Source organism: Falco naumanni, chromosome 6 (assembly GCF_017639655.2).
Source record: "Falco naumanni isolate bFalNau1 chromosome 6, bFalNau1.pat, whole genome shotgun sequence".
NCBI lineage: Eukaryota > Metazoa > Chordata > Aves > Falconiformes > Falconidae > Falco > Falco naumanni.
The window spans coordinates 48377519-48403261 of NC_054059.1; the positions used below are offsets into that span (position 1 = coordinate 48377519).

Sequence of the window (25743 nt, forward strand, 5' to 3'; positions counted from 1 at the left end):
GTGCAATGAAAACAAGTTTAAGTAAATACTGAGATCTTTTTCTTTCTTTTGCACCTCAAATATTTTGTCATGGGTGTTTTGACATTCTCATTGTTAACGTGAGAATGGCAGTAGTTTATTTATCCGTACGTCTTTTAAGATTGTACCTGTGTCCTAACTAGTTACATTTCTGTACTTTTTCAAAATGTGCCATTTATCGGGAGGCTTTGAAGATTCTCTGTGGATATGTAAAGTAGTGTTGCCACACTTGCTGTGCATGCATGCTCAAGGCTGCAGAATTTCAGTAGCATGTGCTTGTGGTAGACTGAGTTGCTAGAATATATTTTAGAATTGTGATTATTAAGGTACTTGGGAAAAAAAAACTTTTTTTCTTTCAATTTTGGGGCTATTTACATAGTGCTAAATACATGTTTTGGTGGGATTGAATGAGGACTTTAATTAAACTTAAATTAAAAGTATACCTTAGTGGTTTTCAAATTTGTTTTGGAAACGAGTCATAGAAAAGTGCTACTAAGCAGTGTTGTTTTTGTATTGCTTGGTGCTGAGAGAAGCAAATAATACATGAAGATCTTGTGGAGCTAACTGTATTAGAGTAAAATTTTATTTTAAAGAAGCCTTACCTGTTAATAAATTCAAACCTTATTTTTTAGTAAATATGAAAGATTTCTGTACATCTGATACATGTTTTGCCATTCGGATCATAAGGTTACCTTTTGAATTTTTCTGTTGTCCAATCATATCTATTTACGCTCAGTTTTACACAGAAATGCTGATGTGCTGGCACAGTGCTGCAGTGTTTGTGTTGCAGGTGGGCTGGAGGATTTCTGTTGTACTTCCAGTTCTGAGAGTGTGGCATCCAGTGATCCACCAGGAACATGTCAGTTCCCAAAAGGGCCAAACCTTTCCAGGGTGATGTTCCACTGCAGTTGGGGGATCCTCAGGGATGAATGTATCCCAAGAAATCTGTGTAATTTGTGAACAGTGCATTTTGGGGACAGTAGATGGCTAATTTGTACAGGATTAATTTTACCTGCCGTTATTTTCTCAGGAACATTCCAAGTACGTTTGATCTTTACATTATCTTTCTAGTGTCCCTTGCACTGGAGTAGGAGATGATTCTTCCTGCTGTGCAGGGTGGGGAAACTGAGGCACATAACGTACACCTTCCTTCAGGCAGGCACACCTTAGTGCAACTGAAAGGTTTCTTAGAAATAAGAACCATTGGTTCTTGGTCTTGGTCTTGGTGCCATAAACTACAGCTTTTGAATAAATCCAGTCTTACTGTGAACATGTTCTGTTGTGGGAGAATTTAAGTTTTAAAGGCATCTATTCAGACAACTGAGGAGACAAATGACTCTGTGAAACGAGGGATTTGTCTGCCGTGTCAATACAGTCACCTTAAACTAAGGGCACCATCATCTGAAATTCCAGTATTCCTTGCACTGTTTTATCATTATGTACTCAATGTCATCTATATAAAGTCACTGGATTTCTCATAGAAATTAAACTCTGAGGAAAATTGAGTTGAACAAGTGCCCAGGAACTTCGCTGGTGTTGCAGAACTTGCCTTCTGATGAATATGCTGTACAGAGAGCAAGTATGTTCTCTCTGTGTGTGTGTGTGTGTGTGCGTGTGCAGGGGTGCATGCACAGGCTTCCTTACCGCCAGGTCTGTATTTTGTTATCTGGCAGATAAATTACTTTCATTTTTAAAGTGAACAAATTTGATGCAGAAATCACAATTGTTGTGTCTTGTTTAAAGATTGCTTTTCATATGGGAATTGTTCTTACTGCAAATATGAAGTACCTTTTAGCAAACTTTGTATTCCCTATATAGGATGCTTACTTCATTTGAAGGCACCTACCGCTGTTTAGAAAATTGAGTAACCTAAGGTAATTATCCTAATGCTGTTATCAAAATGTTTCATTTATGTTTATTACAACCAATGTGAAATCCCTGTAAAAGTTTTCAGCAGGTATGATTTGAAAGGGTGTTGATACATTGTGCATTTATATTCCATGTATAGTGGAAATGTTAATTTCCTTATAAACTACTAAACCCAGTGGTGAGGCTGCTGAATTTTTGAATGGGTAGTAGCCAATTCGTGGATACAAAACAGAGCTTGATGGTTCTGCAGTGTGTGTAAGGAACTGCTTTCAGTACAGATCAGTGCTTGATCTGCTCGTGTATTACTTCTTGCATTTGAGTCATCGTGAGTTTAGTAACTATATCAGAAGGACTGAGCATATGTAGAAGTATGTAATCTATTTATTAGTTTCCTTTCTTCAGTTTCAAGAACTATTAGTTAATATTTTGCACCTGATCTTGCCCAATTGCCAAATGGTGTTCTGCATTTTAAAATGAACTGCTATGCCCCTTTCCCCCCTGAAAAGATACTGAATTTAGGCTTGTGATCTGGTAATTGTTTATGAAGACATCTATCTGAGTCACAGGCCCTGTGATACTTTCACCTGTAGGGCTGTGTCACTGATCTCCCCCTGCCACCCCTGTCAGTCTCTTTTCCGACCATCAGAGGGTGGGGAAGGAATTTTCTGCTAATGTCTCATTTATTTTTTTTTTTTAATTGAGGAAATCAGATGCACATGGGATTTTGTTTGTTACATATTTTCTTAAGCATGTTTGTCAAAAATAATAATAATTAAAATGGGAAAAACTTACTGTATAACCTCCCCCCCTCTTTTTTTTTTAGGGGGTAGTGTTGAGTGTTGTGTTACTAATAGGGTCTTCTAAGCTTCTACTTCAAATTGTTACACTGAGGATTTTTTTTTCCTTGAGAGCTTTGGTGTTATTTTAGGTATCCAATTACTCAAAGAACAAATCTTCAGTAGCAGGGGTTTCTATGGAATGTTGGTAATTTTTTTACCTGTGTTAGTTACAAAACAGTTTTGATTCTGCCAAGTTGTCAAATCAGTTTATTTGCCCTTTAAAGACCATGTGGCCAGGTCTACTGTGAAGCCCTATTGTTGTAGGGAATTAATTGCATCCTTGGCTAATAGGTGTTGTGGCAAGCCCCTTTGCATTTAGCTTACCGTTGGGGTGGTAGGGTATCTGCACTAGCAAAACAGTAGCCCTCATCAGCAGACTCTCCTGAGGAGTTTACAGGTACGGCTGTTAAGGTAGAGGTAACTTGCTGAGTTTTTCACGAGGTAGATAGTTCCACAACCTGCTTTGGTCACGTTTGAAAAAATGTGATCTGTGTTAGGTAGGAAAGAGAAGTCTGTCTTGCTGTAGCACAGTCCCTGGTGCAGCTGACTTTCACAGAAAGACTTGAAGTTTGAGCATGGTTTTTGTGTTTGTTTGAGCAAAGAAAGAAAATTGGTTTAGAAAATCCCAAAAGGAGAGATCCTGTTTTAAAACATAATTGTAGTCATGTGTGCCATTCCCAGTGTGGACATGGCTTAATTCACAGATTGATTGAAGTGGAATAGTGCCTTCTTTACACAAGCAGTGAATTCAGCCATGGTAAGTAAATTATGTGACTTCAAGAAAGTGTTATTAGTAGAGAATTGGTGCAGGATTTCTGGATAGCTGACTGCATGATCTAAAGTTAGCTGCTTTCCCTGTTGGATACCTCAGTTTCCCTATGTTAAGATAAGGATAATATTTGCTTGATTTAATTCTTCAAGTTTGATGTGCAGTTTTAATTACAATGTCATGCAGAATAAATAGGCAGCCTAAATACTTGTTGTGTGTGAAGGTATCCAGTCGACGCTGTGCCTTCCTCTCTTTGTTTGGATGGGATGTGAGACTAGGTGTTCCCAACATTGATCATGTTATTTGGTTAGCTTGTCAGACTTACTTGTTTGTAAGCAAGACACTGAAACATCAGCTCTGAAAATTTCTTTTGAAAGCACAAGGACAGGATTTGTAGTTCTTAAATTTTATTCTTTTAAAGTTAAAAATAAAGATAAGGAGGTTTGTTTTGACAGCATCAAAGGAATATGCTGATTTATTTGCAGCCTTTGATTTGGTTGGAATGTGTGGAGTTCTGTATTTTTTTGTGTAGCAATTCATGTTGTGAATATTTTGGATATTCTGTTTATATGAAATGGTAGTATTGATGTCTTACTTTCAAGCGTGATTTATGGAAAATAATTGTGCTTTTGTGAATACTTTTTTTTTTTAAGTTTAGTGTTTCTTAGTTGCTTGAAATTCCCAAGTCAAGAAAAATGAGCATGTTCTTTAGAGCTGTTCTTGTTTTAAGATATTTACAGATGGTCATAGATGGAGGCTATTTAAAGAAATACGGGAACAAATATAGGTAGGTATGTTTGAGGCTGCTTTAGTTGCATCCCAGCAATAGCAAAATAATTTTACTTGGCAGTTTTACTTGTATTTGAAAGCCCTTCCTTCCTATAAACAGAAAGGTGGGCTTTTGCGAGGCAGGTAACTTCACGGTGCCTTGGGTTTAGTGGTCATGAAAGGTGTTGGGAATACATAGATAGCTGTTAGCTGGTCATATTCTGTTTTCCTAATTGTTTGTAAACTGAAGTTTTGCTTGGTTGAGGAATTCCCAGCCTTTGGAGAGGCCTACTGGTGACAGGCTTTGGCGGGGAGCTGAGGAGAGCAGGCCGGGTGCTGGGGCCGCTTACAAATGTGGTATTTGTAGCGTCTGTAAAAGTTTCACACGTGAAGCAAACTAGTTAGCTTGTATAGCGTCACATGATCAAAATATTTTTCCCCTTGCTGCTGCCAGAAGCTATCTATTGCTTTTCAACAATCTCGCTGGTCGGGCAGCAGGCCAGGGTGTGCGAGGCGGCCCCTTACGTGAGCTGCTCCATTCTTCACCTCCCCGGCTGGAGTGCCCTGACCTTCACATATGTAGATTAGCCATGTGCTCCCTCCATTGAAACTTGCTGCCTCGGGAAGAAAGGGTGGTGTGGGTTTGCTTTTTTTTTTTTTTTTTTTTTTTAGTTTTTCATTCCTGAGAGAATTTGACAGCCATTCACCCCTGACCTGAGGAGAGGTAACGCGGGGTCCGGCCGGACGCGGCGCGCGGCTGCACCTGCCGGCGGGGGGGGGGGGGGGGGGGGGCCGGGGGGGGGCGGGGCGCCGCGGGCAATGGGCAAGTTTGGGGAATGTTTTGTTTATTTCGAACAATAGTTCTCAATATTTCGTGTTGCATAGATGCCTTTCGAAGAAGCTTTTCCTCCCGTGCGACCCTCTGCCTTCATGCCTTCAAAACAACGTTATGTGGAGTATTTCTAGCCATTTTCTTTGATGGGTTTTTTATGTTTAAAATGGTATTTTTTGCTAATAAAGAGATACTGTATTTGTTTGTCTTGTATGTTATATTTTAGTTTATATATTTTTTTTCTCTTGAACCCTGAGTCTAACTCGCATCACTTGTGGTAGTTGCCCCCCTAACCTGGCACAAACCTGCTTTTTCCTGCTAACAAACTGTAGGAGCTACTACTTCAGTGACATTTTTGAGATTTTTAACTTCCTGTAGAATACCCTTTTTTGTTGTTGTTGAACATGTGGTATGCAAATACAGGGGAAAACAGTGCTACGAAGCATTTTGTTGTGGGTTTTTTTTAAGTATTAAAAACACATTTTGCTTTTCTAATAAACCCCATAACCAGACCTTTTAACGTTTTGATATAAATAGCAATTATACTAACTGAGATCCAACCACAACTAAAAAAAACCGTTTAAAACCATTCAGAAGAAAAGTTCCCAACTTAATTGAACTCTTCCTTTAAAGAGGAGGGGCTGACTGGGCAGCATCTGAAGCAAACCATCTTGTGTTTTTAGAATAGTTGTCTTGAAGTGCTCAGCGTCTTGGTGTAATTGCCAACATTTACAAAGAAAGGAAAAGATTTTTCCAAGAATTAGTTAGGGATCTGAGGGCTACCGCAGCCTAAGCTGTCGAGAGTTTTATGTGTGAGTGCTGGTGACAATTGGAACGATTTCTGGATGAATTGAGACCCTCAGAAAATTTCGATTTAGGTGCATGGGTTGGTTGTCTCATACATTGGGCTAGCATTTAGGGATTTGGCTGTGCACAAGGAACTTGCCAAATGCAGCACTTACGGAGCAAGAAGTAGAAAGGGATTCCCTGCCCCAGGAAGACTTTGTGTAGTCCCCTGTTCCTCCTTTTAGTTCTTCACAGCTCATTTAAATAATAGTAATAATAATAGCAACATGCTTTGTTATTAGGAGGAAGGTCGGGGATGGCCTGAGCGAGCTGTTACTTTGCTAGTGCATGTTTGGCAGGATGGTGGGTGCATTCCCCTGCTTTTTGTGGCGATACTAACACTATTATGTGTCAGCTCTGTTGTGGAATATGGTTGCTCAAGGCTTTTCCTCTGCATTTTCTCCTGCAGGGAGTGAGAGAGTTATTTGTGGATTATTTGCTTCTGTTTTACTTCTTTCCTTCCCAAAGTTACACTACTTTCTTTTATCCAAATGTTGTCATCTTTTTTTGTTCCTTTGTCTTGTGATACTACTTTTTCCTTCTTCAGTTTTTATCTCCAAATTCGTATCTTTCTTTCTTTCCAGATCATTGGAGTGATGGGAAAGACATCCTTACTGTCTTCTGCCATTTGATAGATGTGTGAGAGTATATAGCGTGACCCTATATATTTATCTCCAGGGTGAAAATAGCTTTTGAGTGACCCTGGTACCCATCCCTCATTCTGACTTGTGTTTGCTCCTCTTCGTCCTCCAAGGAGTCTGTGCGCAAAAGTTGTTGGGGAAGGAGTGACAGCAGGGATCGTGCCTTTGCTGGCCAGCTTCCTCTGTAGTCCAGTGACTGGAGGTCAAGTTGCATTTATGGAGGGGTGTGTGGGGGGGAAGCCACAAAACCCCAAACAAGCAAGCCCCTGTATCCTGGCAAGACTTGGCAGTTTAATAGGAGGAATCACGCAAGTTACCTGTGGGTGATGGTGCCGTTCCCCCCCCCGCACCCCCCCTCCTCCGATTCCTCTAATGCTGATCCATTAAGTAACAGTAGACTTAAGAGAAAAGAGGGAAACAAACAAAGGAGTCAAAACCAAGCTGGAATGTAAATGTTGACCTGCACGGTTTCTTTACTTTTTACCTGGCATGGCAGCTGTAATTAAAAATATCTTTCAGTGTTTGCCCAAAAGATGTTTGAAAAGATGTCAGCATGAAAATTGAAGTGTGGTGTTGCTGTGTATGTTGGAAGTATAGAAAAGACAGGAACTGAGGAGAGGAAACTTCGTGTGTAATTGTCTGTGTTACATAGTGAATGTGATATGCTACATGCAGTCTGTGCAATTTCATAGTACCTGATACTTCATTTCATAGATTTCTTTTCCTTTTAATTCTCAGGAGATAGGGGGTGTAGAGAGAAGCAAGCTCCCAAGCATGGTGGTTTGTTATTTTGCGGTGATGTAGCTTGTTAAGATGATGAATAAAGCCTGTTTAAAAAGTTAGTTAATGTTCTATTGTTCTAGGAAAATACCTTAGGAATTCAAAGAAGAACAAAGGCCAATTTCTTCTTGCATGGTAGTCTCCAAATTCTGTTGCTTTGCATTTAAGAAGACCTAGGTATTTATTTGCAAGAATCTTGTTCCTTAAAAAAAATGTCAGATTTACCTGTGGTAATTATTTAGCTTAGATTTGAAAAAGCTGAGTACGGCTTACCCTGTTTGTTTCTTCTCTCTACTTCTGCTTTTTAACATTCGGTTTAGATTTTTTCTTTGCTCGGTCTTGATGTCTTCCTTGAAGAAATGCAGGAAGAATGCAGGTGCTTTTTGTTAAAGGCTGCAGCTGGTCATGGCATCATGACAGAAAGTTCAAATAATTACATTTTCTGATGACATAATTGACTTTCTTGAAGTTGTTCAACTTGCATATGGTTGTCTGTCTTACATGAGCAAGTTGTCTTGGCCAGAGTGCCAGGAATAAGGAGAAATGTAATTTTTTTTCTCCCTAGAAGTGGGATTATATATCCCATCGTAGACTAAAGAATACAATGAACATGACTTTTTTTAATTCTTAGGTTTATCTGATACTGAGCATTCAGTAGCATATTTTGTCTTGTCTGTAATTTTTAGATTACTGCTTGGGAACAAACAGGGAATATTTTTTTTAATTCTAGTTCATTCTTTAGACATTCACTGGAAGATCAACTGGGTATTCCTCAAAAAGGCAGCTGTTTATTCGTTTCAGCTTTTGAGGATCAGGGGCTGAAACAAAGAGCAAATTAGCAGGAGAAAGGTTGTAACACAAAAATGTATAGGAAAATATGTGTTGGACTAAATAGGTATGTACCTTTTGTGTAGATACCAAGCCAGAATTTCTTTGGGGAAAACTTGGAAATCTGATTTGTTTACCTCTGCATTTTTCTGTAGCCTTTTGTTAAATTCCTGGGGCACTCTTATCAAGTTTTGTATTGCTAAAAGATCTTACACCAAAGACTGAGTCTAATGGTCACCTGAAGCTGATCTAAGACTTCACTTCTGCTGAAAAGACCAGTCCCACCCTTTTATCAGCTCCCTGCTGCTTCCCTTGGGTCACAAGGTGAGCTCACTGATTCTGCCAAACAAAACCTGTGAATGGGTAGTTTTCAGCCAGATCATTGAGCTGCTCTGACTTGGAGGACAATCTTTCCAACACAGAGGTAAGGCAAGGGAGAGCGAGGTGAGTTCAGCTGAGAGTGGGGGTCAGGGTGGGACAGCCCCTTTTGGTGGTGGTACAGGCTTGTATCAGCTCAAACTCATGATGAGACTATCTTGAGTGTAAAATTACTCTGTAAGTAATGACAGATATTTAATTTCTCAATGTTTCTCTGGAGCAGGGAATCATTGTTACCCACCTCTTAAAAAGGAAACAAGCTGAGGCAGAGTGTGAAATACTTCCCCCCCCCCCCCCCCGATGATAGTTACACAGAATGCTCTGATTGCGGTGGCCAAATAAGCCTTCAGTATCTTTGAAACGCTAGATATCAAGGGTGGGACTCATCTACCCATATGTATTGTAGGCATCTATACGGTATCTTTTTGCGTCTCTTTGGTGTAAAGAAATAGTCGTTTCTTGGTGTGAATCATCTCATCCTAAAGTAGACATGTAATGCAGGTCTGATGAATCATGCCTCTGGAGTTCCATCTTTTCCCCCTCGCTGTAAAGAAGGTCTGAGCTGCTAAGCTCAGGTGCTGATGTCAAAGGTGAAATTGACTTCTTCTGCCATCGATAGTGTTTTCAAATCATACAGGCAAATGGCTCCAGACTTTTGCTGGTGTTCTGGACTAACTTACCTCTTGTTATCTGCTAACCCATTAGAACTGATGGTTTTAATACCCATTTCATGTTAAGCCTGATGTATTTCTTTTTTGTTGTCCTTTTTTATAATGCCTATTCAGAGCTTTTCCTGCTGTTGCTTTTCTTTTGATATGCTAAATTTTCTCATGTAAGAATGTCAGTGTTCCCTTTCGAGCGTATTTGCACACAGCAGGCATACTGGCAAATTTGGAAATATCAGGGTGAATTTCCAGATGAGTTGACCTTAACGCTTAAGTACACAATTTCTGTACAGGGATGCAAGCTTTTGATTTGGAAATAGGGCAGCAGTTTTGTCGTGTAGATGCTGCTTCACAGTCCATTGAAAACTCTTTGCCCATTGCTGGCACTTCAGCTGCGGCGAAGTGGGCGCCTCTGGGAAGGAGCTGCCATGGTGGTGGTGGTCCTCCTCACCCAGCAGTCCCACTCCCCGCGGTTTGGCAGCCCTCCTGGCGGTTTGCTCCAGGGGGTCTGGTCTGTCTGTGGGGCATCACGCAGGGCAGCAAGCCCAGTGAACGCTTTGGCATGGCTGAGGGGCTGTGCTGGGCATGGGGAGGAAGGAAGGGGCAGCCTAGTCGAGGGGTCTCTCACCACCGGGAGAGCTGGTGTCTGTGGGAGCAGACAGGGCGTGTTTGGAGTGCTATGGATGTATTCCGAAATGAAAGTGATAAAACCCAATGTAATGCCGAGGGATTAAATTGTTCAGAAGTACAAAAGAAAGCACAGGGATGCCTGTCCTGTGAAGAGCTCTTTTTGGCAATGCAGTTTTTTGCAGAAGAGTTGAAGAGGAAAACCCACGTTTTGTGAAAGAGATTCACCTATGTGTCCTGCAAAATGGTTACTGTAATCCTAAATTATCTTTGGGGTCACTTAACCTTTCTTAGTAGAGTGTTTAAAATGCCCAAACTGAGGTACTGTTGCTATTAATAATTTTGCTGACATCTTTGTGTCAGTCCTTTCCAGTTCTTGGAGGCTGGTGTAACTGGTATTTGTTTGCTCCATTTTTAAGGGATCTTTCTCACAAACAGGGACAATTTATTTAATTTAAACTTGGGTTTCTGGTCTTGATATCCTCTGAAAAATTGCTTGTTTTCAAAAGGTTCTGTAAGAGTCTTTTGTGGTTTTATAGTTTGTATATCTTTTATGGTTCTCTTTTACAGTTTGAAGGTCAACTAGTGGCGTGATTTTTTAGATGTACTTCTCCCCCCGCCCCCCCCCCCCCCCCCCCCCCCCCCCCCCCCCCCCCCGTTGTGAACCAGTGGAGGAGGAAGCATGGCTTCCTCAAGGTTGACTGCAGTGTTTTAACTTCTATAGCAAATGGGGTGAGAATGAAATTGTCAGAAGGATAGAGAGTAAATTATTGAAGCACTTGACTGTTTAAAGTAGCTGGGGATGTACTATAAAAGGTGCGAGTCTAACAGTCAAATGTGTAAACAGCACCTTATTCCTTCCTTGTACCTGATTTCTCACCACTTGCTTTATATGATGAGAGTCTAAATCAGTGTGGGAGATAACGCAGCCATCCTCAAAGTGTTACTTTATGATGCCTCCACCAGAAGGATAATCTATTACAGTATAGGAAAGCAGAGAGAAAAGCATTTTCAAGGAAGATTAATTGAAGTAATTAATCACTTTAAAATGAAGAAGGTTCATCAAACAAAAATAAAAGCTAAGTATTTTATGTGCCTGTATTGGAATTTGATAACCATTTGTTTTGCTAGAAAATATATGTGGACTGGGCACCTAGTGCTTGTCTACACAAGGAAATTTAACGGTACAACTATGTGCTATAATTATATGCTATAATTATACCAATATAACTCCCTATGGAGACACACTTACACCAGAATAAGAGTTTTCATGGTTTATCTTATTTTGCTTCCAAAGCACGTAAGCTTAAGTGGGAAAGGGTACTCTTATACTGGAGTAAGTTTCCACACTGAGCTAGTTATATTGGTATAATTATGCATTCTTTTCCTTCAGTGTAGACAAGTCCCTAGTGCCTTTTCAGCTTTGAACTTTAGTTAAGAATTTCTTGGTTGTGGTAAGTGTCTAAGCATTTTCATAGTATATTTTTATAATGGGACGTGGGTATTTATACCAATTACTTAGGCCAATTAACAGCATCCTGGGTTGTGGATAACAATAGGATATAAAAAGGGATCAAAATTCATGTTCCTAGATGCTTGGATATATCTGCATTTTTTTTTCCCCCCTCTGTGGTCTTCCAAGTACGCAATGTACAATGCAACAGGTGGAATAGTCTGTGGCTGTTTAATGAATTGTGTATTGGACACTTTTTGTTTCCTGTTTCTCATTATTCCTCGAGTTTTGTTGTGCTGTGTCTCTAATTGCATGTATCTCTGTGGATCATGGAAAGAAGCTTCCTTGATGAAGTTGAAAAAATGCTTTCAAAAATGTTAATTGTTTGGAGAATTGCTGAAATTTATTGATCTTCACACAAGACAGGTGGGACTGTAATTGACTTGCTAGGCACAGGTTGTAAAGGAGCAACTCAAGTTAGATGCAGAGGGAGGGGAGGGTGCAGGTGCTGTTCTGGTATGTTATGTAGTCTAGGAAGAATGATGCCGTGTAGAGGTACGTTTGGTAGGAGTGATCTCACTTGCCTGGTTTGGTCAGAAGTGGGTACCTAGAGAGGTATTTGCGTGGATGGTACTTTGAAGTTGGCTGTCTCCTCCGGCTCTCTTCTGCCCGTATCTCCTTTGCTGCTTGGAATATAGCACGTTTCATCCTTACCTTCACACCTCCCCAGAAATAGGAATATGTGAACATATCTTTACAGTATTCTAGAAGTTTCTGCAAATATCAACATAAATCCCTTGGAAACAGTTTTTCTTATGTATCTTTTTTACTTCTTATGAAATGACTGGTTTGTCCTCTTAATTTTCTTTTATAAATATTTCTAGTACATTTGTAGTGTTATAATGTCCATGTTGTCTCATTGTGCTGGAAATTGAGGATCATGACTTCAAATGAAAAGCAAATTGCAGAAACAAGAGAAGTCTTAAAATAAAACAAATGATGTAATAACCTCCAAATCATAGAAAAGCAAGACTGGAAGGGACATCAGGAGGTCATTTAATCCATCCCTCTGTGCTGAGACAGAATAAGACAGACCTAAACCATTCATGACTGATGTTGCTCTGTCCAGTAGTAGTAACAGGCTGAGCAAAAAGGAATTATTTATACATGTGCTTCACCCCTGACCCCCAAGGCTTTGTGCAAGCTGAACTTGGCACAGAATTGGTGTGAGAGGGTATATGGATTCATGCAGGATTATTTCAGGTATCCAGGTTTCTTTGGGTTTTTGGAAACTTTGTTTTCTGTCAAAATGATCTAATTATGTTTGTGTAGTTTCGAGTGTAATGCCCATTCCTAATTTTATCTGGTAGTCTATTGTTCAGGTGTACTTCTTCCTGAAATGATTTTTTTTCTGTGTTAGCTTTGTAACCAGTGTCTAATCTTCTTGGGCATTGAACAGTTTAGTTTAAAAATGTGTAGCATTTCCTCTTCGTAATTGACAGTATTTCTGGTGCATAATCAGTTTCACTTTGGTCTTTTTTTTTTTTTAATTCAATTTCTTTTTGTGTGAAAAAGCTGAGCAACAAATCTATGGGTAGGAGTGTAAAGGGAGAAAAGGAAGACTGTATTCTGGAAATCATGGTACTTGGCAGAAGAGTGGGGTTTAGCTGAAATGCCAGGTTAGATATGAAGTTAATAATGTGGCTTTAAGAAAAGAATCTTTTCATAGAAGAATAAATAGAATGTAAGTTTCAGAATTTTACACATGGTATCTGCAGCTCTTTAATCCTAAATTGAAGTTTGCAAATGAGTGTCAGATGAATAACATCTTTCTAAATTGAACAATACCTAAAATTGGCATTGCAGATACCCTGTTGCTAGAATGAGTCTTTGGGCTTGTTTGCTCTATTTTGCCTTTTAGTTATATCAGCTGAGAAACATCTGTCTTTGCTGCTAAATGACCTTTTCTGACTAGGCCAAGTGATTTTGACAGAATGAACTGTCTTCAGCCCTCATCAGCTACAGGAGGAGGCTGCTGTAAGCTGCAGCCTTGGAGAAGGGAGAAAGATTAGATGTAAATATGCTCAAATTGCTGTTGCCCTCAGAAATAGCTTACTCAGAAGTACAGGAGAGATTCCCCATACCTATACTGCCTCAGTGTTTATGAAGGCAGTTACTTCCTTCTCTCTCTTCCCATGTAATCTGATGTTAATTTTAATTCTGTTCTAGATTTGGTAATTTTAGGAAATCGGGAATACTGTGTTTTGGGTTGTGCCCAGAGGGGGCTCATTGATCCTGAATATCCTCTCTTAACAAATAAAGGAGTTCCTTTGAAGTGCTTTTAGGATAGCTATGTTGTTTTCACGTGATGGCTTATGTGGGCTCTTTTAAGGGCTGGGAAATAAGAGGTGGGCATAGAAGCGGAAAGAAGCCAAGGGTTTTCAGGCAGACAGAATTTGAAAATAATGGATTCTGCTGTGGGAGAGGGGAGAAAATTCTATGAGTATGGCATAGTCAGGTTTCCTGTTAAATGTTGTTTTTTGGATGAGTAATACTGAAGAAGTGGATCAGCTGTCTTGCTTTTGTATTTCTCAGACCAGGTATCTCTCATGTTGATTTTTAATTTAGTTTTAAATGGTGTGATATTAAAAGAAAATTATGATCATATGTTGAAAACACATGCCGCCTTTGTATAGAAATTGAAAGTTCTGGATGGTAGCTATACTAAAACCCTGCATAATTCTGAACATCCAGGAGAATTTGTTGCAGAGGTGTTCATATCCATTATTAATCGTACTTCCCTATTTCTGCACTTACCCAGGTGCATGCGTTATATGCATTGTGCTGAGATGCACTAGGATGTTCCGTGGTCTGTCAGTGTCTGTGGAAGAATTTGTCCCTTTTATAGCGATTGCAAAAAGAGCAGTGAAGACTTAGGAACTTTGGCCTGTTTTGAGTGAGAAGTAGGTGAAGGCACTAGGTTTAAATCAGGATTTGACCTGGTTTTAAACACAGGTCAGAATTTTTTCTTGACTAAGCCATAGGGAACTTTGTATTAATATCCAGATATGTTTTTGGAGGTCTGGTCTGTGGAGTTCTTTGGGAGTCACCCCCATATCTCGGCAAATTTTAAGTTTGTTTAAGACCTATGGGTGTTAGAGGTGATAAAATCTTCAAGTCAGAAGAGCTTTTAATTTTTCTGCTACCATTACTTATTTTGCTTACAAAATAAGTTTGTATAAATATATGTAGGTGGATCTAAACAACAATTTATTTTTTTTTTACTGTAGAAATTAAAGTTGAAAGCTGAACAGATCCCTTAATACTTTGAGGTTTTGAATTGCTGTGTGTGTCTCTTAATATGGCTGCTACATGCTAAGTACAGTGGTAGTTCAGGAATTACCCTGTTGCATGGTGTTCTCACCGCCACCACCACCTTTAAAAGGAAATTTACAACTCCTGTAATATTTGTCCTTTTAATTTTAAAATCCAGATGAAGCATAATCCCAGGAGTGTTGTTTTGGCTGTTGCAATGTAATCTTTTTCAGATGATACATGATTTAGTTGGAAACAAATTAGCAGCTATGCATGCCTAAAGAAAGCAATTTAATAAACAAGATTTTTGTAAGACCTAATCAGAATTTTAAAATGATACTTGGGAATCAGTTACATTATACAAAAGAGCTGGTGTGAATGTAAGCATGTGTGTGAATTCATGGTTTCCAATCACATTGTTCTCTCAAGTAATACAACGGCTTTGACCTTCAGTCTACTGGTTCTTCTAATTTATTATGTAACTATTAATTTTTTCCAATCAATAATTAAAATTTCCACTCATAAACTGTAGTTTGTTCTGGTAATTGATTTTAATTTTTATTTTAACTGCTGAAAAAAGCTTATTTTCTAATGCTTTAAATCACCTGCTGCTGGTGAATTTTTTTTTTTTTTTTGCACCTTCCCAGGACGTTAGTTCCATGCTCCTGACACTGTGTGTTGGTGAGGAAGATCTTCATAAATGCAAAACTGCAAAACAATCACAGGCAGGTGCTCACCAGAATTCTGTTGCTCCAGCTCCATGAGTGTCTAGCCTCAGATTAGTTATCTGTATCTAGCAGACCCTTGGACTGAGCTGATGTTGCTGGTACCTCTCTAACTGGGGCAGGATTTTTAGGATGTTCAACCAAAATGATACAGAGACTTTATGGAACGATGGTAAAAAAGGATGAGCTGGTTAGTTACCAGGTAACTATTAATATTTTGCGCTATTTACAACCAGTTTTTTTCAGCCTCTACAGGAAACAGTTTTAATGTAGAAAACGTTGTAAGAGAAGGAGTTTCTTGGCAGTTGAAGAAGTGACAGGGCTTCTGTTACAGAGCTGAGTTTGCCTTCCAGTTATCCTGATCCTAAATATATCCTTTAGGAATTTTGCATATATTGGCTCTAGCTAGGGGCTTTCCCCTGTTTTCTTATTTAATTAAGACCGTTTCTTACCTAATTAAAAAAAAAACATAGGAGGGTTGTAAAGAGAAAATGCTGGATTAACAAGTAAGCTATGTGCTATGAGGCTAGAAACCAACAAATACAGAAAGTCAGCGCTTTACACTTTTTAACATCCCAGTCTTCTACCACTTAGTGTGAGTAGGGTGACTGATTTTTCTTCTTGTTCAGAGCTGCTTTTCTTCCTGGTGTGGTAGAGGAGTGTAACTCTTAAAACTCTTTGGCAACCATTTCTCAGTGTGGCCAGAACTTTCTGAACTTCCCTTAGTTGCAATCTCATATTATGCCTAAGCAACTAACTGCTTTTGTGTGGTGGTTTTCCATTCCGTTATCCTTTTGCGCCTGTATCCCATGTATTTTATAAGTGGGGTTTGGTTGTTCTTTTTCCTGATTTTATTCATTATGAACACAGAGACCTGCAAAAAGAGAAGAAAATTGTATTAGAGTCTTCATACCAAAACAACTTACACTGTGTACCTGGAAGAGTGGCACAGCACTTTGCAGAAAGGAGTAGAAGATAGTCTTTGACAGCAGTGAGGGGTGAGAGTAAAAGCTGAGGGATGGGAAGAGGCACTGTGTTTTCCAGAGGTATCCACTAGATTCTAGTGTTATCTGAACTCTGTTTTATGGTGGAATTGTGTTCTGATGAGGTCCATTACAAATGCCAGCAGTAGGTACAACTTAAATGACAGTTCTTCAGAAATTTGCTTTTTTTGTAATGTAATCTCAGAGCATGGCCTAGAAATTTTAAATACGTTTCTTTCAGGAGTACTTGATGAACTCTAGTGCATAAGGTTGAATTTGAGAAGCTGAGTGGCTTATTTTTGGACTTAACTTAGAAATAGGTCATTTTCTCAAAGGCATTAATACTGTTCCAAGCGATCTAGCAGAAACTTAAAGTGTTCATTTTTTTAATTAAAAAAAAAAATGTTCCCAGACACCTTTTTCCTTTTGAAGGTATGTTTCTGAAAGTTTAAGGGTACCTCGTTACAGCCTGCAATGCAATTTCTCCTTTTTAAAACCTTCTAGAGTTTTTTTTGCCCTCCCTTAGCCTACTCGTTTCTGACACCTAGTCCTTTTTCTTGTTGATAACTGACATCAGTCTCCCCAAAGTCTTCATGTCTTGTTCCTTGCTAAGAGCGCATATAATACTTGTTATTATGAGAGTGAAAACCCAGTCACAGAAAGGTGAAGTGTTGTGCTTGTGTTTGCATAGCAGGTCAGCTGCTGAGCCAGGAATAGAAGCCCTGTCTTATGACTCAGTGCCCTAACCGCTGGCCTGCACCGCCTCTCTGGAGTACTGGTCTTTTCCAAGAATGTAGTAGCAGTGGGGTATAGAAGTAACTACAGCAGCTAGTGGAGCTTTGCTTCTGACTCTGGCAGGGGTTTTGAGGCTTATACATAGCTTAAAATACTGGGGGAGAAAAAAAAGCTTTCTACAGGAGCTCCTAGATAAGTTCTGTAATGTTATGGTTTGCTTTGCTCTGTTTAAAACAAAAAAAAATCTAGTTGAAAATAGCTTTCCAGAAGGTTGTGGATGTGGGAACAATCTTCTACATGTTTGAAAGTCAAAGTCTGCTCTACAAATAACCTTAAGAGCGGCCTGTGATTAAATCTTTTGTATATTCAACAACAAACTCATTTTATGCAACCACAACTATGATAAAATTGAATTAAATGAACCTGCCTCTAAGAAAAGAGACTGAATAGCTGAGTAGTGCATTATTCAATGAATGGAAAACGGGGAGGCTGGCTGAAACGGCTGGGAAATGGTTTTAACATTCTATCGGGCTAAAGAGCAATTTTATGAAATCACTGTATTTGTTTCCCCCCTACCTCCCCGCCCTCAATTTTTAAATAGCAGTGCTCTTCATACTGTCAGAATCCAGTGTTGTGACACCCCTACTCAAAAGTTATGACAGCAGTGTAATGACAGCTACTGCCTCTTGAGAATCAATCAGGCAATTAATTTTGTAAATGAAATGCTGATTATACAAAGCTTCACATGAGAGGCCCAGTGATTAAAATCAATTTAACAAATTGTTTCAGGTGGGACTTGATTAATAATTTGCCATAAATGCTGAGGATATATGACCAGCATACCTTTTTGTGTGTGTGTGTTAATATAGAACTATATATAACGCTTGGAGTGGAAAAAATCTGCAGCTAACTGTATGTACTTCTGGCTTGTGACCTAGATGTGATTGGTTATACCTTTCTGTGGGTACACTTTTCCTCCCAGCGTCCATAATGTCACTTTCTCAGTTAGTGCTCTCTCTCCAGCAATTGAATACATCTAACTTTTAGTTTTTATTTTTGTTAATAAAGCCCAGTAACTGAGAAAGTGTATTCAGATCTACTTGAGTATTTATTAGGCTTAGGAAGATTTTTCTTTAAAATTTGAAGTACATGTGGGATTTCTTTCATTTATTCCACCCCACCTGCCCTCTGTCGCTTACTAGTTTTTAGTAAGTTTTCCCCTCCTACTCCAGTACTTCTGCAGGGAGCCTTCCTGCAGAGCTCCCCTTGTTCCATTCAGGGCTGCTCTCTGCTCCGTGCCTGATGGACACTATTTTTAGTACATCCTTTTCTGTCCATCTAACCCTGTGTTTGTGTAAGAGCAGTACAAAGTAGGCAAGAGAATTTTTTTTTTTGAGTTCCAGATGGCAGCCATGCACAGTGAGTGAAGGTGTTTACTTGTCTAGGAAGCTGAGAACCTCATTGCCAGACAAAATAGAAGTAACTAGTATTCTGGGTGGGGCTTTTCTTTTTTTAACTTACAGTTTTCTGGGTTTATGAATGGATTTTCTTTTCCATGTTGAGCTGTAGTGTTGGCTGCTTGAGGAGGCCTTAGGGTTGTGAGACATCCTCTGGTGAATCTAGTCTCAGAACTTCTAAGATACTATTTTTCCCTCAATATCTGCTTTGCTCCTCTGCTGTGGGTTACTATTTTGGTAGCAGAAATGGCAGACTGAGAACTGTGCCCATGCCTCCAATACTCCAGTGCCAAAGCTGTTGCATTGGTACAAAACCACCCTACACAGAGAGTTTAAAGTTCAGGTGCTAGTCTGTGGATGGAGGTAGCTAAAGCATGGTCATGATCTGGCAACAAGTGGGAAAAGTGACAAGCTGGCATCAGGGACGTGTTGTATAGTTGCAGATAGGTTTGCTCGAAGACATCTGGAAGAACCCCAAACTTCTGCTGCACTAGAAATTTCTGTTAACTTTTGCTAGGAGAGTAGAGCTTCTGCATGCCTAAAAAAAGGTGGTGCCCTCTGTTTGGAGCATCCAAGTTGGAGAAAACAAATACAAAGACAGGAATATAATCCTCTAGTACTCCTGGAAGAAGTTTGGAATTAGGAACGTGGCTTACAGAAGAAGGCTAAGTGCTCAAGTGTGATGAGGACAGATGACAAACCTTCAGTTGACTTCAGAGCAATCGGGGTATTACCTGTATGTCAGTGTTGTCAGTGACAAAGGCAACTTGAAGGGCAGCAGTTGTGAGCTGTATGTAGCCACCTGAACTTGTCAGAAACAAGATTGTTTTGGCCATCAGGTATGATAAATGTATGTAATTGCTTTTTGATGTTTTCTTTACCTTTGCATGCACTTCTAGTGGTAACGGAAGAGGTTATTTGTGTATACTTCATTAAAAACAGGTTTATTTGCTATGTTTGTTGTGATTTGTTCTTTCAGTAGTCATTTAGATTTTTCTATCTACAAAATAATAACTAGAGAATGGCTGACTCGTTGACCTTCCAGTTTTCAGGCTGTGTTAAAGAGGACCCCGAAGAATACTGGAAGACAGTCATACATACATCCTCCTCCAAACTGCAGAGATGCTTGCCTGTATGATTATTTGTAAATGTTCTGCTGGAGTAGTAGCTGATTTTTGGTGGGGCATAGCTTTGATAGTCTCTCTTTCCTCTTTTTAATTACTTTCTGTTCTGAGTGGGGAAATTATCTTTCTGATGTCTCCCTGCAGCTGAAATCAGACAGTATGCAGAGCCCTTAAGACATGGAAAATTGCTATTTTTGTTAAATCTCTGCTGGTGTATGCTTCTTCATTCACTGGATTTTCCTTTGTCATAGGCTTATGTTGAACTTGGCTCTTTGTTTGTGCTTATTCTTATTCCTTGTGTTTGTGCAACTAACTTTGAATTTTAGTGAAGTGCAGACAGCAGACTCCCTATTTAAAGAAAAAATAGGAAGCATGTTTGCCAGTTACTTCTCAGATTTTAATGTTAATGTAAGTCAGAACTTAATGCTATACATTAATACCTTTTTAACAGTTGTTTGCATCTTTCTTTAAATAGACATTTAAAACACACGTAACGAGTTGTGTTTTGATACTCATGCTTTTGTCGTGTAAAAAAGTTGGCTGAGGAGTCCTCGTACATGTTCATACAAATGATGGCATTATCTAGGAATGGATTATCTTTTCCCCAGTTGCGCCCTCATGCCAGCTGTGTCATTGTATTATAGTGAATACTTGTGATTATCTCTAGTGATAATTTTGTAACTTGGTGGCTGACCTAGAGCGGAGAGCTCCATGCCCATCTTTCTTGGAATGTCAGTAACTGATTGTCAGCTGTCTTTATTATAAGATTTCAAGGCTTTGGTATTAATAAAGAGGCTTTTTTTTTTTAATACAGAGACAGAAGCTTTGACTGCAGATCAATGAATAAACAAAGAGTTACTGTATTCAGTAGCTCTAGGAGTTTTGAGGGCAAGCGTGCTTGAGGGTGTTGAGTTTATGTTGTTTTGTTAAAGGCGCAAATGATGTAGCATGCGTTGTTGGGATGCGCTGTGGCTTATAGTCCCTTTAAAATGCAGCATTTGCTGTTCTCAGCCAGCCAAACCAGTGCCGCTTTCAATTTTTTTTGTTTAAAGAAACAAAAACCCACACTTTCACTTGAAAAGTAGTTACATCTTGTCTGAATAGTCTTGTTCTATAGTGAATTGCTCTGTCTGCGTTGTGTAAGAGCTCTACCTTCTCATCTGAATCCCACCGTGACCTTTGTAAAGTGTCTCCCACTCCTCCCTGCCTTGAGACTTCAGTGGCGGAGTTCTTTGTGGCATCTTTAAATAGATAAGTTATATTTTGGGACTGTGACCAGTGTTGTTGATGTTCATAAATATTTTTCAAATAAAGATTTTCATGGTAAAAGTGAAACAGCCATTGATAACTTAGTGTATGTGTATGTATATATATATATATAATGCATACATATTATCAGTATTGTCCTAAAAGGCAGAGCTGATACCAAGTTATTCCAGTGTGCACCCTTGTCTCGGATCTGAGCGAAGATGAGCTATCTAGGAAAACACTGGTTAAATGATGGGAGAAAATGGTAGTGTTTTTTTCTCTCACTTTATAAAAGGTAAAGTTGAATCTCCAGGTACTTCAGAGCGAGGGGATTTATTTGATTGTTTTAGCTAGGAGAAGAGCAGAAATGGTGGTGATACTGACTTTACAAGTGGGTGTAGCATATTAATTTTCCCACTTCTGCTTATAGCAAGAATGCCACGTTTAAGTATTCTGTTACACAAAATATTGAAAAAAGGAACAGGTAACAGAAGAAGGTTGTCAATATTTGTAGGCAGCGTAGGCTTTTCTGTCTTCTACCTTAGTGGTTGGAGTGTCAGTCTGAAGACTGGGAATGAAACCTTGGCCCTATTGAAATCATTAGCAAACCCTCCGTTGGGTGTTTTAATATGCTCACAAGTCACATAATAGGCAAGGATTCTTATGAAATGCTCTGTTCTTATAAAGCTTGATAGTACATGTGCAAATGAATCTGATACTGACACAAGATAGGCACTATAATAAACGGGTTATAAATTATAACATTACTGTGGACTGAAGCAAGGAACCAAGACTGAGGTATTTTGAGGAACTGCAGATCTATGCAAAGTTTAAATGAAATGTGGCAAGTTGAAGAGGAGGTGCAGAATCGGAAGAAAAAGCAGAATCCATTCAGGCTTGCCTGGCAGAATATGGCAGTAAAAAATAGCATAAGCAAACACTAGCTAAATTGGTAAAAGGTAATGTGTATATTGGGAGTAAAATAGCACTAGAGAAAAACAGGACCCTTCTGTAAAGGAAGGGAAAGGAAACAAATGGATATTGATGACTGCAATGACACTAAAACAAAATTTCAAAAGTAATTAAGACTTTTCATTACAGCATGTGATAGAATTAATTAAAGGCATGGAAGATGTGAAAATACACACGTCATCCACTCATGGTCATACATGCCCACTGGGTTTTAGAATGTGATGCGGTTACAGCAATGCTGTAGTTTTCCATACTCGTTGAAAAGCAGGTGTGGAGGGATTGGTTCTTGATCTCTACAACATGAAGAGGTTGATACTTGTCATAATCATACTGTCACCCAAAACTTGTCTTTGAAAACTGTTGTAACCAGTGTTTAATAAAATATTTGAATATAACAGATGCTAAAGAAACCTTCAGATAAGATTATAATACATATTTCTCAACTAGCTCCTTCTAAACAACTTTTTGAAATGCCATGGATGAAAGAAAACTCTTGCTGTAAAAATTAAAGTTTAAAAGAGTGCTAAAGCTAAAAACTACATGCGTTAAAGTTGGAAAAAGTTGTAATTACATTTTCACCTCCACTGTACAGGACACAGTACTTGATGAGCAGCTCTTTTTTTTCTTTCTGTTAAGTCCATGGCTCTAGGTCTTTCTTACCACACGCTCTTCTGAAAACAAAATTTGTTCTTTTGTTGGAGTTTTTGATGGTATTGATCACAGTCATATTAAATTCTAGAATCACCTCTCTGGTGAAGAGATGGTGATTTTTTTTTTTAATTATTTTTACAGATGGGAAACTGAGGCATTGTTGTAGGAAGCTTGAGTGGCCTGTTTATGATAGCTGTAGGTTAAATATTCTGAAACATACAGCTTCTGAAAACCTTTTCAAAACACATCTCTCACCAAATTGAAAAGTAGTTGCAGATGTAGATACGCAGCATTTCCTGCAATTTAAATCCCATGATTTCAAGTTAGGAAATGAGGGATGCATTGAACTGGCAAATTTTGAAATTTTTTTGTTTTAGTGAAAAACTGTGGCAGAGGCAGGGCTGGACTCCAGTTCTGCCTGAGCAGCATGCCAGCTACCTCTATGGTAAGACCATCTTCTGCTTCATTCACTACCGTATGGTACGTGAAGCATTTGGTCCTGTCGCACACAACAGCCCCTGCACTGTGCTGCTGTTGAGTTGTCCTGGAGCAGGCCCGTCCGCTGCCTGTGAGGACAGAAGTGTGATGGTGTGTTTAAAGACTGATACAGTTATATCTGTGAAGGAGACATGCTTAATGTTGCAAGGGCAAACCTAATTCCAAAGCTTGTAACTTCTGCAGTGCTAATGTCTCTTAAACTGGTGGAAGAGCTAGCTGTTTGGTTTTGCTTTGCCTTGCAGTAGTGTGTTGACAGCCACTGAGTCACTGATAGGTGTCTTCACCTTTAGCCGCACCGTACAGGGGGTTGGGATCTAATCTGAAGGGAGTCGGAAATAGCAGTGGTGAGTTGCCACCCTCTACATGGACTGGCCAGCGTATGGGATGAGATGTGTTTCCTCACTGGCTCTGTCTTCTCCACCCCTAAAGGTGATCAGAGGACTCTGCTGTTAGTTCTTTCCCCAAGACCTTGGAGGGAGGAGGGAATAGGCAGCACTGACAGCTAAGGTGGCTCTCCCTGGGTTGTCCCAGTGGTGTGCCTGGGGGTGTTTACCGCTCGCTTGTATTCAGTAACTTCAGTCCTTGATCATGGTGCCTGACTTGCCATGTCCGTGGTAGATTCTGAGTATGCCCAGGTCCCTTGTTACCCATACCCAGTGACCAGTGTTATGTGGGTCACCCACAGCCCCTGGTGACTGGAGTTACAGCAATGTCACGGGTTCTTTATCCCTCCACCTTTCTGAAGTGGAGGGATGTCACCTGAGGGAAAGAGGAGCAGCTCACCTGGAGAGGACAAGGAAAAGCGAAGGGACAGCAGGCTGGTGAGAAACAGGGAAGGAAGGATGAAGTGGCAGTGTGGCTCACAGGGCTAATGTGCACACAAAAAAAACCTCCACTGCTTTTGGAGGTCACTAGTCCAGAGGACAGAGACTCTTTGGCTTGTATCCATGTCACCTCCTGACCTTGTTTCCTCTTCTTCCCTTCAACTCTTCCTGCCTCACTTCTGTCTCTGCTGCTTTTTTTAACCCATTGTCCCTCTTTCTTTGTGCAGCAGATTCGAAGCTGTCTCTGTACACCTTGTAACTCCTCTGATGAAGTGTCACTGTGCCGCTCTTGTGCTCCCGTTTCTTCCTCCCATGTTCCACACGGTCTGGTGACATTCAGGTGCTGTGTCTCGACAGGGGTGCACACCTCACCTTTCCCAAACGCCCAATGTCACCCTGGCAAATTAAAATTCTGTGCCCCAAAGCACGGTATTCAGGAGGTATTTTTAAGTGTTTTATGTAAGAACATAAACGATGTATTTTTCTGTGACCTCATTCTAAGACATAGCTGAATTGTTTCTGCTGAATTTTCCAGAGAATTTCAGCCTCAGGCATACATATGGCCTGGAAAATTTCAGCCTAAATGCTTGAAGTTTGGCAAAGTTTATATGCACCTGAAAGTAGTCCTAATAATGGAAAGTGTCAGATTGTTTTAGCTGTGTAGCTATCTGCATTGTTTATATTTAAGTATTGGATGTGGAACAGAAAATACTACGCTCAAAATAATTAAAATTGAATCTGAGTAAATGTTGTTATTGGAGTTGAGATGTGGAAATAATACCCTGAAACAGAAGATAGTGGCAATGAACATGCTGTTGGGCTTCATGAGTTTCTCATGAAGGATACTCAAGACTTGCCTTGAACAAGAATTTATATTTGAGGAGTATGGCAGGTGGTGCACAGAATGAACATTAAAACACAGAAGTAAACATAGGAAAAGTATCTTGGTCTCTATGAGGAAATTCAAGTTCTCCCCTGGGACTCTGTAAGAAGGAATCTCTAGTTCATCTGCCAAACTTTTGTCTCTGTGTTGTTTTTAGTTAAGTGTGATGAGAATGCGTGATGGCCTTAATTAAAAAAAAAAAAAAAAAAAAAAAAAGTGTTGTTATGGGTCAGGTGGCCTGAAGCGGTTGGGGAACCATTGATTTTAAAAAGTATGAAATATAAATAGTAAATTACCCAGGGACATTTAGTGGTGAAAAAAATAGAATCTTCTAAGCTGGCCGCAGAGCGGCCAAATAATGAAGGAAAAATTGCTGAGTAATACTCACCCAAAATTAGAAATGAATGTGCAATTCGCTATGGTGGCAAAAAAGGACAGTTCTCTTCTGAAGTGAATGGAGGTGTCATGTGAGGAGGAGGTTATCATTTCCACCTCGTCAGGTGTAGCGTGCCCACGTCTGGAATACTTTATTTGGCTTGGGTGACAGCCCTGGCAAATGGGTATTGGTAAGGGTGAGGAGAGCCACTGAAGAAAGGGAGATTTTGAGTTTTTTAGCAGGAAGGAAAGAGTAAAAAGTGACTGACTTTGGAGAGAACATATTTTGTATGTATGGGGGAAAAAAACCCCCATAGTACGTTAGTAGTACAAGCAGCAATAATGAGAAGAAACAGGAATGGGAGGGGGAAAATGTAATTTATTGTCATAACAACTATTCCATCAGAATGTAGTAGTCAGAAAGGACTTGCAGAAGCCGTGTTATGTAGTGGGCTTTACCATGAAACTGGTCAACAGTACACTGTAGGAAAACATTACAAAAAGTGCTGCGGGAAGGAATCCTGCTCCTGGTGGGCTGGCTGGCTGAATTAATAGGTTTTTTTTTTTTCTTGGGAAGAGGAGGGGGGAGTGGGGGATATGTCTCATGAAGATAAGATTGTGATAGGCTTTTTAAAAGCTT

The 25743-nt window shown here is 39.6% G+C and overlaps 1 protein-coding gene across 10 annotated transcripts in view; it reads left to right on the forward strand.

Moving 5' to 3' along the window:
• The window catches only part of ARID1B (AT-rich interaction domain 1B), a 335632-nt gene that overhangs the window by 6553 nt on the left and 303336 nt on the right, over positions 1-25743 (forward strand). The window lies entirely within an intron of this gene.